General features: G+C 36.0%; 2 protein-coding genes across 2 annotated transcripts in view; one reads left to right on the forward strand and one right to left on the reverse strand.

Moving 5' to 3' along the window:
- LOC126779567 (cyclin-dependent kinase 9) overlaps positions 1–16,220 on the forward strand; it is a 132,125-nt gene extending 115,905 nt beyond the window's left edge. Inside the window, exon 6 of the transcript XR_007670367.1 lies at positions 16,203–16,220. The gene's annotated coding sequence lies outside the window, so the exon portion shown is untranslated. The remainder of the gene's footprint in view (positions 1–16,202) is intronic.
- LOC126779596 (RNA-binding protein Musashi homolog Rbp6-like) overlaps positions 1–17,761 on the reverse strand; it is a 110,259-nt gene that overhangs the window by 40,382 nt on the left and 52,116 nt on the right. The gene's annotated exons all lie outside the window — the stretch shown is intronic.

Here is a 17,761-nt window from a genome sequence, read left to right on the forward strand (position 1 = left end):
GCGGCGGGGTCTTTGTTTTATAATATTTGGTGATGCCGTGGTATATTATCATTGAAGGAGTATCTGGACTGCTATGTAGGCCGAGTAGGCTCGGGCCTTGATCGTCAAAACTTAGTGTTTTTTTTTTAACAAAAATGTACCCGCTGGGAGAATCCAATTATAACAAGTTTCAGGGAGTAGAGGGGTAAATCTTCCAAATCCACCTGTGCATATAACCATTATAACTTTTATTATTTTAATTGTAACTTTATAATGTGTTTTCTTTATCAGAGATCCTAATAAAAAAAACATTATGATTTGAAGTACATTCAAACTAATTTATATATTACATATATAAAATAATAACCGACTGACAAATCAATGGACATCCGATACTAGTGGGACTGGCATCATGAAATTTTGCATACTGGTTCCGTTTTTACACAGTAGGTTACTAAGAATGATATTTGAAAATTTAACCTCTAAGATTAATAAAGGGAATAAAAGTTTGTATGAAAATTTGGTATGTAGTAATTATGATTTTGAAAGCAAGCGAAACCTCTCGTACATGAGTCGACATGGCCAAAAAAGTCACAGATATTATCCCCGCCACGAACAAGTGCTTCACACTTAAATAAAAACAAACATGGCTTGCTTAAAAAAATAGTTGCGTTATTAATGTTTCACATAAACTTTGCACCAAATTTGACCTTGGAATTGTACAAAAATTGAACTTAAAAAAGCGATAACAGTTCAGCGTCTACGCTGTAACATTAATTAGCATACGTGTAGACGGGATGCGTTTCTGACTTCACATTCATTCACATGACATTGACTAATGTTATATAAAGGGGGCAGTGAATCGTAAGGACCTGCTTCTGACGGGGTCATTGGTGTTGCGGGGTAGGATTTGGGATTAAGGGATGATTAATTGTTTTGTTATTATTATTATAATAGCCAGACAAAATTAGCTTATTTGTGGGATAATCCACGCATTTGAATATAATTATATTAGTATTTAGCTATAATTATTATTATTTCATTCTTATTAAATAGGGCAATACGCCCGATGGTAGACGAGCACTGATAACCATTGTCAATAAAAGGAATATTAACTATTCCTTACATCGTTAATGCGCCACCAATTTTGGGAACTAAGATGTCCCTTGTGTCTGTTATTGCATTGCCTTTAAACTAGAACAGAATAATACTAAGGATTGCTGTTTGGTGGTAGAATTTGATGAGTGGGTGGTACCTACACAGACGGTCTTGCACAAAGCTCTGCCATAAATGATGCAATATTTTAAATCCAATATTGTACAAAGAAACGTGGCAATATTTCTTCATATTGACTCAACAATGTTGCCAGAAAACAGTAAATAATTGCATCACGTAATATATTACTTTTTAAATATTTTCTCTTTAATAATTTCAAAAGAATAGGGCTGATATAGTTATGTAAAAAACATTTGTCTAATGTTTAGGAAGAACAAGAAAATTTGTTATTCATCGAAGCCCATACTAAATTATAGACATAAATTAAACACGTGATAGTTCAGTGCTGCTGCTGAACACGCAATCTTCGCTTAAGATTGACGTGTTCTAACCACTTTTTTTCAAGCAGTGGAAACCTTCAGAAAAGTACCCGGCTCCCATGGGGGGAACTGGGTTATGTGGGATTCTTACCCACTAAAACCACTTCGATGGCCGTCCTCGGCACGGATTGGAGAGGCTGCGGGATCGTGTTGATATAACGCATCCGCGGCCTCTTCCGTGCTTTGCTCCGCTCATGGCTCGGCGGAGCTCTCTAAGGTATTCTCGCCTCCCGCACTCCTCGCTAGTGTGTTCTAACAACTGGGCCATCTCCGCTCAAGATCGAATACAAAATACAAATCAATATATACTTCAACATTTCTGTGAGCCAGTGTAAATACATAAGAGATATAACTGTCTCATAGTAATGTCTGTAAAATAATTATCCTAAGGAGCTCTTATACTAAATACATTATACATGTCAGAAGCTGTACACTGATATTGCACATTATAAAATAATTGTGTCAAAGTTAATTTCAATGAAGCGTGTCTTCTCATCAAGAGAAGTGTGGCTTAATTTAACAAAACGCGTAATAGTGTACATAAAAGTAGTACCGAAGCCCGGGACTTTGCTAAGTTTTGGGAACAGTTAAAATATTGTGCCAATTAGTTAGTTTTTTATCAGTTCCCAAAGTTGGTGGCGCATTGGCTATGTAAGGAATGTTTAATATTTGTCATTAATGGCCAAATTATATTCTGCTTAGCTAAATAAAAATATATACACTTTATTCAAGTAGATAGTATTATAATGCTGACAACGGATCGGAAAGTGGATTCTACAGCAAGAAACTTAGTGGCTACTGTTTAATACTATAAAACAAAATATTATTAAAACGGATACGTAACACTAGTTAAGCAACGCGACCTTGCGTGTCGTGTTGTGTTACGTTGACGGTGTTAAGGTGTTGAGTTACTCGACCGCACAATAGAACACACACACACATATAATATATATGTCAGTAGTGCCCGCCTCGTTGGTCTAGTGGCTAGATATAAGGCCGCGGAAATTGAGGTCTTAGCTAAAACCCCAGGTAGAGCCAATGAAAAGGTATTGGGTTTTACTGTCAAAGAATCTCAGCAGCATCCCGGAGTCTGTAAGTTTAAAGTGTGTAAACTCCTGTGCTTCGAAAGGAAGCCGTTGGTCTTGCGCCTGAATTCTTTCCGGTCGTGTCGCTTTTGCCGCCCCATCGGATTACGAGAGAGGGAAAAAAGACTGCACCCGTGTTTGCGTACATATTTGTACACTATAATATGTTTTTACAATTTGTTAATCTGTGATATGTTTACCCACCGACCACCGGCCTTGCCGAGCAGTGGGACACGTACAGGCTTTTAGGCACAGTTATTATTATTTAAAAAAAACTTTTCAACCTTATCTCCACTTAACAGACCTTTAAAATTTCCTGAACACAAGGAACAGATAGCGCTTAAAACTTCTCAATAATCGTTTCAAAGTGTTTATCTCATCTTGAGTCTCCGCACGCCACCTATCGGCCATCTCGAGTACCGAAAGGCACTCAAGTTGAACACCACTCGTGTTAACCATTGAGGAAATATAATCCGTATTCCCTTAGTGTTAAGTACTGTAATCCGTTACATTGTTTAATGTTAAGCAGGAAGCCCATCGATGGTGCTTGTGATGTAAAGGATTTATGAATTTTAAAACGCCATCTATTGAGTGCTGACGGAAGCGGAATTTCGAGTGTTATTATAGACTTTTCTCCCGCGGCTTCGCTTGCGTGCTAGGGGGTAGAGGGGATGTTCTTATCTGTGATTCAAGCTTGCTTCATATTAAATTTTATCGCAATCAGTGGTTTCGCATTTATAATATTAATATAGATTGATATTAAAATAACGTTTTTTTTTTTTTTTTTTATAGAATAGGAAGGCGGACGAGCATATGGGCCACCTGATGGTAAGTGGTCACCAACGCTCTTAGACATTGGCATTGTAAGAAATGTCAACCATCGCTTACATATCCAATGCGCCACCAACCTTGGGAACTAAGATTTTATGTCCCTTGTGCCTGTAATTACACTGGCTCACTCACCCTTCAAACCGGAACACAACAATATCAAGTATTGCTGTTTTGCGGTAGAATATCTGATGAGTGGGTGGTACCTACCCAGACGAGCTTGCACAAAGCCCTACCACCAGTAAACGTTGCGAGTGTTATGTCACTGTAGTCGACGTAAGATACTTCGTGTAACAATAGTTACGTAAATATTAGCCATGTTCATGTCTCGCTTCTGTAGTGCTTCAGGGATGTTTGCTGAAGCGAATATAGACTGTTTTTACGCATTAATACGAAAAAGGCGTGCATCCTTGGTTCTCAGAGTGCGGGGCAGCTCCAACAAAATTCTAATCATGATTGCTAACAGACTAGACTGTTTACTTATAAACCGCTGTTGTAAAGTTTCAGCTAGACTAGTAAATTACATAAGTAGTAGATAGAAATGTTTATTTTATTTATTTTGTATATTTGTATGACTCTTGTTACTTGAATAAATAAATTATTATTATTATTTTATCGAAAAAGACAGAGCCTGTACCTTATTTAACTGTTAATGTCAACTCTATGTATAATCCTTACTAAAGGCAAAAGGGAGTTTCTATGTTAGTTTATTCGTTACGCTTTTACGTATTAACGATTCAATCGATAATAATAAAATTTGCATACACGATTTTAGAAGTGCAGAAAAGGTAACATATTGATAATAATAATAATAATATCCTGGGACATTATTCACACACGGCCATCTGATCCCGAACTAAGCAGAGCTCGTACTATGGAAACCAGACAACTGATATACTGCATATAATATTTTTCTTTTGTAAATTCATACTTATTTAGATAATTACACCCAGACTTACAAACAGACATGTTCATGCACACAAATGTCTGTCCTGGGTGGGAATCGAACTCACAACCTTCGGCGTGAAAGGCAATATAACAACCACGCCAACCGGCCCGTCAAGGTAGTAAATATAATCTAAATCCACACTTGTAACTAAAGAAAGTTTTGATTTTATTCATTTCTTTCTATTTTAATCAAAATCAAATTAAATATATAATTCATCCAAGTAAGCTATTAGCAATACGATAATAATAATTTACTATATATTATTACAGTACAGTACAGTAACAGACTGTTAATGTCCCACTGCTGGGCTAAGGCCTCCTCTCCCTTTTGAGGAGAAGGTTTGGAGCTTATTCCACCGCGCTGCTCCAGTGTGGGTTGGTTGAATACACATGTGGCATAATTTCAATGAAATTAGACACAAGCAGGTTTCCTCACGATGTTTTCCTTCACCGTAAAGCACGAGATGAATTATAATCACAAATTAAGCACATGAAAATTCAGTGGTGCCTGCCCGGGCTTGAACCCACGATCGTCGGTTAAGATTCACGCGTTCTAACCACTAGCCCATCTCGAGCTTGATAACATATATATATATATGTTATTAATTTATATATATTTAAAATAAACTATATTTTAGTAGGAAATCTAAAACCTTACCTTATAAACGTTGCTAAGCGGTTGTTTGGTTAAACACTTTTCTCCTTTCAGTCATTATTGATTTGACATTCGAAAGAGGAAGACAGCATTGTTGAACTACTCGTTTAGGAGAAAGACCATTAATGAATAAATAGATTTTTTTTTATTTATATTTAAAGAAATATGCGCCATACTTAAATAGCAACATTTCATACATATTAACTGTCCTTATATATATCATAGCCCAAGCTGTGTCCTTCGCAAGCAAAACCACGAAATACCACTAGTATAAATCACTGCACTCTGCGTTATGTAACATCGTAAGGCGTAGACCGATAACTCGTAGCAGATGCGTAGACACGCTACGAAGCTACGGCGTAGCGTGCCAACAAGTTACAAGTTTCTATAATGGCTTATCGAACGACATATGTCTTTAAAATAGTGCTACATAAGCAGTTTATTTATTGATTCGAATTTTAAATAAGACGATAAAAAATTATATGTTGATTTTTTAATTGATCATATAATACAAAAAAATTGATTGATCAATTTTTACACCTTTATTATTTAATCGTGTAACAAAAGTGCAAACATACAAACTATTTGAAAAAGTAACTTTCATCTCTATACTAGTTACAGACCAAAATATATATTTTGGTTCCGTATTTAGGTGCTGCAAAAACTCTATCCGTATTTATTGTACCAGGAGTACATAAAAAATGAAGATAAAAACCGTGAGATTGGTCGGATTTTTAAGGCCTCCCATGGAATCCCGTAATAACAGTAAATAGGTCCAAATACGTAGAAGCTGTATGTCTGTATTCTTTTCTTTTTAAACTTCTTTGTTTTCGAATATATTGTGATTTGAAATAAACAATAAATCATAATATTAATCTAGACATATAAATTTATAATATATATATTAAAATAAAAATAAAGATTTTCGCATAATCTTCAGAAATGAGAGCTCGAGTGTTTTGCCAGATGGAAGAGGAAACACCTTGGGTGTTAAATACTAAATAATGTTTTTAGATATTGGTAGGGCTTTGGGCAAGCTGGTCTGGGTAGGTACCACCCACTCATCAGATATTCTATCGCAAAACAGCAGTACTTGGTATTGTTGTGTTCTGGTTTGAAGGGTAAGTAAGCCAGTGTAATTACAAGCACAAGCGACATGACATCTTAGTTCCCAAGGTTGGTGGCGCATTGGAGATGTAGGGGATGGTTAACATTTCTGATAATGCCAATGTCTATGGGCGTTGGTGACCACTTACCATCAGGTGGGCCATATGCTCGTCCGCCAACTATAAAAAAATTGTGCACTCTTAATTCAGAGTACAGTTTTGCGGTCATTAAGAAATTTTAAAAACGGTTTTTGAGTTTATCCATCACAAGCAATAAATCAAATCTTTTCATAATATTAGTATATATATACATATATATGTTTTTTCCATCAAGATACATTCGGATGAAAACTCTGTTCGCTTTATCTTATCGTATAAGTAGTCACATTTCGAAATTGTTTCGCAGAGAATAGCCTCCCTGGATCCGAAGCAAAGTCAAGTAGCTCATCAAAGTCACCGTATCAACGCTGTAATCCGGCGACCCACATACAAATGTAAGACGAACGGGGTCGATACCGTATTAGAAGCCGTAGCAAATGCGAAGCCGTACCTCTTTCATTTTATACATTCCTAGTACTTTGACGGTATCAGACAAGGGTGAAAACGGCTTTTTATTTGACTTATTTTTGTATTACTAATATATATATTTATATATATTATATAATAAAATTTACCGTTTTAACGGGAAATCTCTTTCTTTTTATTAATTCCTAGTACCTTGCAATTACTTAAAAACCTTACTTAGCGACTGCTTAGCCTAAAAACTATTTTAAATTAGTTTTGTGTGTGTGTTTGATTAAAGTATATTTTGATTTATAATTTTTGTAATGAATACTTGAAATGATATCAGTGTTTCCTGGTGCAAGAGCCTATTTGTTTAAAATGGAAACAGCGCCACCTAGTGGCAGTCATCAGAATTCGATACAAATTCAATACGCAGTAATTTCAACGCTATCGAATAATTAAATAAAAATCGTAACTGGAACATTATTTTTACTATAAAATGTCACAAAAGTATCCTTCAATACGCAAGCGGTACACAATAACAGGTTACCCACGGAAAACAATGATTTCTCTTTTTCTGTCATAGATTTGACATTTGAAAGACACAGCTTTGTTTAACTATTGTCTAACTTCACCCGCTAAACAGCGTCTATAAGTAATAATTTCACAGAATTTCGTTTAAATAGAATACTATTCGATTCGCGCGCCATCTTTTATCCGTTGAAGGTTATCAGAAAAATTGTACGACTGCGGACGTGACAAACATTGATTTTTATACATAAGGAATTTGAGCTTGGTTACCCAGTTTCCCGGTCCGCGGTTTGCGGTTGTAAATTTTGTTTAAACGGGCTTGTTTCATTAAATTGTGGTTACCGCATCGCTCATTAAAGTTTTCGTATAAAGTTTTATAACCTATAAACTTGCTCAATTAACGAATTAATGCATTTTTTAAATCTTGATGATATTTTGAGATTTGCGCGTTCAATAGCCGCACACATCATATAACCAGCCTTCGAGTGTGTGCGCAAACACTGCACACATTTCTCACGGAGAATTCAGGCGCAGGATCAACGGCTTTACGCGCTATCTAAGGTATTGGATTTTTAATAAAAATTCGAATATTCGCGCTGTTACTGAAGAAATTTAATTAAAAAAATATTACTGGCCTGATTCGTGTTGTGAATTAGATTCACATAAATTTATTTAAATATTTAATTTCCCAACCAGAAGAGTTTTAAGAGATTTTTAAGCATATTATGTATACAAATGGATGTTGGCTGTTTGAGGTGTTGCCTGCGACATTGTTTCGACTGTTAATGAAAGTTGGCATATATTTCATAAAAAATATTTTGATCGCTCGCCATGATAACAAAATAGCTAACTAAATTTTGCTAAATAAATATTTGTATATGTACAATGTACAGATACCTTAGTCTCTACATTAGCGTTATAAAAAAAAAATACGCGCGCTAATTTCAAACCGCCATTTTGCTGATGAACAGCCTGTCTGTTGTGTCTGTAAAGTAATTAATTATTGGCGCGACTTGTGATTTGTTGAACGTTTTCAAATGTGTTATTTAGATTTTTAATAGTATTTGCGTCTTTCATTTACATAAATTTGTATAATTTTGTGTTCTATATAAGTAGACCATTTCGAGGTTTTTATAAAATCAGTTTCAATACGGAATGCTAAATATATCTATAAACATTATAACGAATACTTTATATTATATTAATATTTATATATAAATAAACAATAACATGAAATTCAGTCTTGTTACGTCTATGGGGGAGGCTTTCGTCCAGCAGTGGACGGAAAACATCTTGTCCCACTGCTGGACTAAGGCTTCTACTTTTTTGGGGAGGAGGCTTGTGGCTTGTAGTATGGTGAAGGCTCCAATGTGGGATAGTTAAAGACACGTCACAAAAATTCTGTGAAATTAGACACATGCAATTTTCTTTCACCGTCAAGCACGAGATGAATTATAAACACAAATTAAGCTTGAAAATTCAGTGGTGCTTCCCCGGGTTTAAACCCACGATCATCGGTTAAGATTTACGCGTTCTAACCACTAAGCCATCTTGGCTTTTAATAATATTAATAAACACAGTCTCAAATTGCTCATTAAAATTAATTCATGTCGCGCGACACAAAGACAGCCATCAAGATCATCTGATGTCGTCGTCTCTGCCAAAACGTCACTCGGGAATCAAATCCACGACTCCACTCCATTACAACCAAGGTTAAAATTTGTAATATATTATTTTTAAGCTAAGCATTGTTATTCCGACATTCCGTTGCGAAGTGACATGGTGACTTTAGATCCAGTTTAATTTGAATCATGTTTGAAAAGACTTGAAAGAGATCCAACAGCTTAACGTTCACTCGGAGGCAAGAATACCAACTACCGTTCTACTACCAACATCCAGACTCGAGGCTGTTTTTAAGAATTTCTCGAAGAAGTTAAACAATCATTTTTGTATCCCATATCGGGTCCCATATCGGGCTTAAGCCCAGGACTTCGAGGATCAAATAAACTATCCACTAACCAACGAGAGAAGACCGGTGAGGTTATCTTAAAATCATGAGAAAGTTCAAGGTTATCTAAAACGTTAAACAATATGAGACTTGGTGGTAAGGTTTTGTGCGGGCTCTGTATAGGTACCACCCACTCTCACACTTAAATATTGAGTATCAATTGGTAAGTGAGTAAATGCACAAGGGACCTATCTTAGTTCCCAAGGTAGCATCCAATTTATATCCAAGAAGTATTACTTGATATTTCTTACTCCATCTATGGGCGATGGTGATCATTTACCATAATGTGGTGCAATAGCCGACCACTTACCAGTATTATTTAAAAATAGAAAACAAAGGTGTGCTATAAATGACCCGAGTACACCGTGGGCGAAACCGTTACGCTTTGTAACTATATATAAAAATATATACTACTTATATACCAACTATATTTACACGTAGGATGATCAAGCGAGCTGAGGAACAGCTTGCCGATAGTAAACGTCTATATACCTGAAACAATAATAATAATACGTCAATCATTTATTTTACATACAAAGCATTTACATATTACCTAATATGATAATAATAAAACATAAAATATGTATATCAATTATTAATTAAGAAAAGCCGAGATGGCCCAGTGGTTAGAACGCGTGGTACTTAATCGAATTCAAACCTGGGCAAGCACTACTGAATTTTCATGTGCTTAATTTGTGTTTAAAATTCATCTCGTGCTTCAGTGAAGGAAAACATCGTGAGGAAACCTGCATGTGTCTAATTTCATTGAAATTCTGCCACATGTGTGTTCTACCAGCCCGCATTGGAGCAGCGCGGTGGAATAAGCTCAAAAAGGGAGAGGAGGCCTTAGCCCAGCAGTGGGACATTAACAGGTTGTTACTGTACTGTTACAATAATAAAAATTTAAAAATAACATAAAATTAATATCTATAATAATATTTTAAAAGCGAAAGTAATAATGTCTACCTGTCACGCTTTCACGGCTTAACAGCTGAACCGATTTTCATGAGATTTGTTATAAAGCAAGCTTAAGCCCCGTGGAAGGATATAGGCTACTTTTTTTATAACAACCCCTACCCCTAACACCAACAACTCGCCCCTTACTTATGCAGGTGAAGCCACAGACGAACTCTAGTATATATACAAAAATGTATAAATTAATATCATTCTTATAATAGAAATAAGTAAAAAAATCGAAAAAATTAAAAACTAAACAATTAAAAAATTAACACGCATAAATTAAAAAAAATTAAAGTTTTAAAAGATTATATAGGTATATATTTTGTAAAATAGCTTATATTATGTTTTTTTTTTATTAAGTTAGAGGGGGGCAAACTTTACTGGCGGTAGAGCTTTTTGCAAGCTCGTCTGGGTAGGTACCACCCACTCATCAGATATTCTACCGCAAAACAGCAGTACTTAGTATTGTTGTGTTCCGGTTTTTAAGGGTGAGTGAGCCAGTGTAATTACAGGCACAAGGGACATATCATCTTAGTTCCCAAGATTGGTGGCGCATTGACCATGTTATATTCGTAATATATCTTACAGAGTCAATGGTCGGTGGTGACCACTTAATATTAAAAAAAAAAACAATGACAATAAAATGAAAATTAAAAAATTACCCAAAACATTAATGATTGACATTTTATATAAATAAAAAATGGCGTTACAAGTTTGCAATTAGGTTCAATATTTTTAGTCAAATATAGAAAGTCATGTTGCGTAATTGACTTTTTAAATGGCGGCGTAGTTGTTATCAGAGATTTGGTAGTCTTTTTTTTATATATATTTTATATGTCCGGGATGGCAAATGACTCTACTCCACCTGATGGTAAGTGGTAGTAGAGTCCAAACGCGACGACGGCCAGTACAGTCGGGAAGCATGTTCTGTACTAGCCGTCACCGCCTTGCCGGCCCGCAAGAAAATAAAATTGGATATATATTTATTGTTGTGTTATAAATAGAGATATTTTAATCGAGAACCGTTTGTAATGCATAATACAGCAGTGCTGTTAGCGAATCGTGTGGTATATGCGAATTGAAGGTTTGTTTATCTTTACTCCTACCATTGAAATAAACAAGTTGATACATGAATATAATTCGCATTGTCTATAGCCGTAATATTGCTTCATTCAGCTTCACCATTCATTCAGTGACGCGTTACCGAGCAGTCAGCCGAATGGAATAGATAACTGTCGAGGTTCATTCGTTCGTCATTGATACAATGGTTTTTGGAAATTTAAAATTGATTTTTTTTATATTTCTTTATTTTATTGATTGAAATAATTATATAATGAATAATGTCATTCTCACGCCCTACGTCATCCGGCTACGTCATTCAATCTCACAGAGTTATAGCGCACGAGTGTGTACGCAAAAACAGGTGCAATCTATTTTCCTTCTCAGAAATGAAATCAAAATATACTATATTCAAGATGGTTTAGTATTAGAGTGAGCCAGTGTAACTACAGGCACAAGGGACATAACGTCTTAGTTCCAAAGATTGGTGACGTATTGGCGTTTTGGCCAGTGTCAATGGTCGGTGATGAGTACACATCACCTTGTGCTATATTTGCTCATACTTTATATAAAAAACAAAAAACTTCTATATAATTTTTCATCATCCATAAAAAATTAGAAAACTGAATTGATAAAAAAAAGAGAATAAAAAACTTGTTTTTGATATATAATAATAATATCCTGGGACATTATTCATACACGGCCATCTGATCCCAAACTAAGCCGAGTTTGTACTATGGAAACCAGACAACTGATTTACTACATGTACTACTTTTCTTTTGTAAATACATACTTATATAGTTAATTACACCCAGACTCATGACAAACAGACATGTTCATGCACACAAATGTCTGTCCTGGGTGGGAATCGAACCCACAACTTTCGGCTTGAAAGGCAAGTTTTTTTTATAGAATAGGAAGGCGGACGAGCATATGGGCCACCTGATGGGAAGTGGTCGCCAAACGCCCTTAGACATTGGTATTGTAAGAAATGTCAACCATCGCTTATACAGCCAATGCGCCACCAACCTTGGGAACTAAGATTTTATGTCCCTTGTGCCTGTAATTACACTGGCTCACTCACCCTTCAAACCGGAACACAACAATAACAAGTACTGCTGTTTTCGGTAGAATATCTGATGAGTGGGTGGTACCTACCCAGACGAGCTTGCACAAAGCCCTACCACCAGTACAAAATTATCTACCAACCACGCCAACCGGCACGTCGATCTACGAAGTCTCTAAAAATAATATATTATATAACGTTTTATTTAATTAACGTATATATAGGCGTTGTTATCACGTCGTGGAACAATTTATCAGACGATAGGCCATCTGATAAACAACGCGGTTCTCGAGATCGCGGATGTTGACAAATGGATAGACCGAAATAACCTAGCCAGTATCTACGGCCAAGCTCCGACTGAGTCGTAGGAACTTTGTTATATGTATATATATATATAATATGTTGTATACAAAATTACACAGGCAAAGGGCTTTTCTTATGGATAAAGATCTATAAGGCTTAATGAATACACATGGCAATAACCCGAAATATCCGTGTAGGATTCCTCACGATTTGTGTCTTCAAATCCAGAGTAAACAGGCTTCTTATAGGCAAGGGTGCTACATCTTAGACCGTGTGGATGCTTAACATCAGGCAAGTCAACGCTCAAACGCTGGCTGACTGTCTATCGATTGTAAAAAAAGAAATAAGATGTACTCCTTTGCTAAACACGAGATGACAAACACAAATCTTTCGCAATAGACAAGTGCTCGACCAGATCTCGAAGCTCTCAACTTCATCTGGAGAAAGCTCGGAGCTTAGAGTGCTATTGTTTGTTGTTAAGCAACTCGAGTGTTGTTTCGAGGACACACGTAGCAATATCACTGACTGAGTATTAATAAGCAAGATTTATTTAATGACTATGTATAATGTGATGATTTTACAAATTGTGTGATAACCTGTTTGTAGAACATTTGTCAAAAAACCTTTTCAACCTCTATTTAATTGTCTATCTAATGTTTCTACTGTTGTTTGTCCAAATTAAAATAAATAAATAAAAAATAATTGTAATGCTTCAATGTTGTTTTTTTTTTTTTGAGGCAGTTTGCCAAAATGCCCTGATTGAAGGTCCATAACGCCAATAATAAATAACACGTAAATACACCTATTTAGTTATTATTATTATTTTCCTAAATATTATTTTGTTTAATGTTTTTTGGACACTTGAAATTTCGATTTATCTTTTATTTGGATTTCTTTTCGTGCTATGTGTAGTTGCCTTATTGTTCACGTATAATTGAGGTACCGCTGCTTTCTTAATTTCATCTGTGCGTACTTTTTTGTTGATCTAATAAAGAAAAAAAACGACCCCTTGATGGTTAGCGTTCACTACCACCTGTGAGTGGTAATGGATTCCCGTCATTATTGATTTGACATTCGAAAGAAGAAGACCACGAACAGCGTCGGTTTACAAATCAAACCAAGTTCATAAGTAAGGCGGTTTTTTAAATCGTGTAACATTAATTATTGTACTACAAAATAAATTTGTACATTGGCGATTAAACCGTGCAGCGCTCACACAACAGGTGGGGCTGAAATTCAGGCGATCGTTCTAATTATACATAAATAATTAATCGTTCGTCCGTCTCTATTAATGATCCAGCGAGCTGTTCAATGAAACAGAATGTAATATTTAGGAGTTACGAAAACAAAAAGCAGCAATACTTAGTACTATTCCGTTGTGTTTGAAGGGTGAGCCAGTGTAACCACAGGTACAAGGGATAGGTAAGGTTGATCGTAAGTGATGGTTAATTTTTTTTTTTTATAAGTGGCCATTCATTGCCAGTTTACCCACCTGTTTCAAATAAAATAAAAATATTCAAACACTGTTCCGGTTACGTCAATTCGCCCTTCCCGAGGTAAGGTTGCTTTTATATCAAATTTTCGCATATACATATATGATTATTTCATATTAATCTTTTTTTTTAATTAATAAATCAATTTTAATCAGTGTGGCGTTTTACGATAATCAATTAATTAATTATACACCCAAACCTTGATCACGAATCATTTCGTCCATTGATGAAAACAGAATGAAAATATCTTCGACAGTTTTTGAGTTTATCGCGTTCAGACAGACAGACGCGGCGGGGAGACCTTATTTGTTTTTGTTTATAATTTCATTTTTTAACTGTGAAGCTTTTACTGAATTTTTTTTATACAATAGGAAGGCGGACGAGCATATGAGCCACCTGATGGTAAGTGGTCACCAACCCCCATAGACATTGGCATTGTAAGAAATGTTAACCATCGCTTACATCACCAATGTGCCACCAACCTTGGGAACTAAGATGTTATGTCCCTTGTGCCTGTAATTACACTGGCTCACTCACCCTTCAAACTGGAACACCAAAATACCAAGTACTGCTGTTTTGCGGTAGAATAAAATAAATAGAATAAAATACAGATTTTTACATATTTATAAATTTATATGTATTTTTTTAACTATCTGTTTTCTGTATATAAATAAATAAATAGTTCATCTCGTACTCGATGCAGATAAACAACGTGAAGTAACCTGCACGGGTCGTATAAAACTCTTTCAGACGTGTCTCCAACCAACCAACCCGCATCAAAGCCGCTTGGTAAAATAACGAACCCCTGCAAAAGGATGCTTGCCTTTACACCGATAACTTACGTTAATTGAATTTAAAATACTCAGAATACCGTCACGATATTAAAATGTAACGTGAAATGAAACGCTTTTACGACTAGCTTTTATAGGTATTTCTTTTGTCGAACGTACAACGTAATTAGAGATCCTTCCAACTGAAATAAATCGTGGCCCCATTGTACGGAACCCATAGGCTAATAAGATGGGGATAAATCTGTCAAATCGACAATTCCCCATTGTGAACTCGGCATGTGAGCCGTGCTAATATATTCCAAGTTAATTGCACGTGGAGTTCAGTGTTTGACTTTATATCTATCACATTATATATATATATATATATATATATATATATATATATATATATATATAGTGGCCCAGTGGTGTATACTTCAATCTTAACGGAAGATAGTGGATTCAAAACGTATAATTATCGTGTGTTTCGAGATTCGAGTTCATTATTAAATCCACTTATATGCAAGGTATGAAAATCTTCCGAATGTGTATACAATTTGGATTGAAGCAACATGGTGGAAGGTACAAACCTTCTCCACAGAAAAAGAGCAAGCCTTAGCCCAGCAATGGGATAAGCTCTTCTTACATTCAAAGACGTTTATTTCTCAAAAATAATATTTCACTTAATATGAAATACAGATTAATTATAAAACTATATGATTATTAACCTAATTTGTTAGAATCAGAATTTAACAATGTTGTGGGCAGTGGGTACTAGTGGTAGGGCTTTGTGCAAGCTCGTCTGGGTACCCACCCAGACGAGCACGACCACCCACTCATCAGATATTCTACCGCAAAACAGCAGTACTTGGTGTTGTTGTGTTCCGGTTTGAAGGGTGAGTGAGCCAGTGTAATTACAGACAAAAGGGACATAACATCTTAGTTCACAAGGTGGCGTATTGGCGATGTAAGCGATGGTTAACATTTCTTACAGTGCAAATGTCTATGGGCGTTGGTGACCACTTACCATAAAGTGGCACATATGCTCTTCCGCCTACCTATACCATATAAAGAAAAAAATGAGGAATAAAAAGTGAGTGCACTATTGCATGTCGTTTAGAAGGCAAGTCTAGGATAATTACAATCAATTTATATTATAAAAACTGAGCAGATTTGACTTCCTCGTTGGTCGTGTGGCTTGATGTAAGGCCGCAGACCCGGAGGTCCTGGGTTCAATTCCCAGGTCGGGCCAATAAAAAGTTATTGGGTTTTTCTGTCAGAAAATTCTCAGTAGGAGCCCGAAGTCTGGAAGTTGGAAGTGTGTACACTCCCGTGCCTCGGAAAGCAAGTAAAGCCGTTGGTCATGCGCCTGAACTCTTTCCCGTCGTGTCGGATTGCCGTCCCATCGAATTATGAGAGTTATGGAATAGAGAGTGCACCTGTGTTTGTGCACACACTTGTGCACTATAATATCTCCTTCGCAGTTGGCTAATCTCTCTTGAAATTGGCCGCGGTGGCAGAAATCAGTCTGGAGGACATTATTACTGAGCAGTAAAACGAGTATATACTTGTTATGTATGTTTTACATCTGATAATTTATTTTCTCGACATGTGTATATAAAGAGCGGTGACGTAGTACATGGCATAAGAGCGTCACGTCGCCTGCCGTCACGTTTACGTCTACAGATGTTTCACAACAAAAACTAAGTTCAGATGACACGTGACAAACCACCCAATTAAATTAGGCACGTGATAACTCTAATGAAAAATAAACAGCCACAGGTCACGTGACGAATACGTCCGAGTCCGAAGAACAAAAGCTAATCCGAGATATGAAAACGTGTTTTCTTACGTAATCAGTAAAATTCAATTTACCGCTCAATGCCTTCTGTAATCGTTCGTTAGGAAAACAATTTCAAAATGGTCGTAAAACAAGCGAAGGTTTTACATTTATACTAATATTATAAATGCGAAATAATCTGTCTGTTACGCTGCAAGGTTAAGCCGTTGAACCGATTGATAATATTTGGTATGAAGCTAGCTTGAACCTCATGGACGAAAATAGGCTTTTTTCACCTACTACCCGCCCCATTCCTGACACGCGAATCCACCGCGAATAGTTTTAAATAATAGTTAATCAAATAATAAAAAATCTTTATACGAACTTGCCAATGACTATAATAATAACAGCCTGGGACATCCTGGGACATTATTCAGATACGGATCTGATCTCAAAGTAAGCAGAGCTACTTTTCTATTGTAAATACATACTTATATAGATAATTACACCCAGACTCAGGACAAACAGACATGTTTATATATACAAATGTCTGTCCTGGGTGGCAATCGAACCCACCACCTTCGGCGTGAAAGTCAAGTATCTACCAACCACGTCAACCGGCCCGTCGACTGTGTGGACTAGCGATAGATGTATTTGATATTAAGGAATTTTAAGGCTTTTAAAATCACTATAGGAAACCGACTACTTGGACTGTATACTATATTACCTTGGTCTGCTTTTAAAAAAAATGTTAAGGAGTTTGGTAAGCTATTATTTGTGTTCTGTAATTGGCGTGGTTTCCCAGCAGAGAGATTACTGTTAGAGTTAAATGTTATAAAATATATAATACAGGAAGTGACGATACAAATTCAATGTTTATAAATTAAAAAAAAAAACTAATTACCACCCACCAATATAGGCTTTGGCTTTCGTCCAGCAAACCACAAAGAACCTAGGAAACTAAGATGTTATATCCCTTATGCATGTACACTGGCTCACTCACCCTATTATTGGATTTAATTCAATTATAGGAGACCACTTCAAGCACAAAAAGTAATTACTAAATATTGTTACATAGTGCACTCAATAAT

Source organism: Nymphalis io, chromosome 29, assembly GCF_905147045.1.
Source record: "Nymphalis io chromosome 29, ilAglIoxx1.1, whole genome shotgun sequence".
Classification (NCBI taxonomy): Eukaryota; Metazoa; Arthropoda; class Insecta; order Lepidoptera; family Nymphalidae; genus Nymphalis; species Nymphalis io.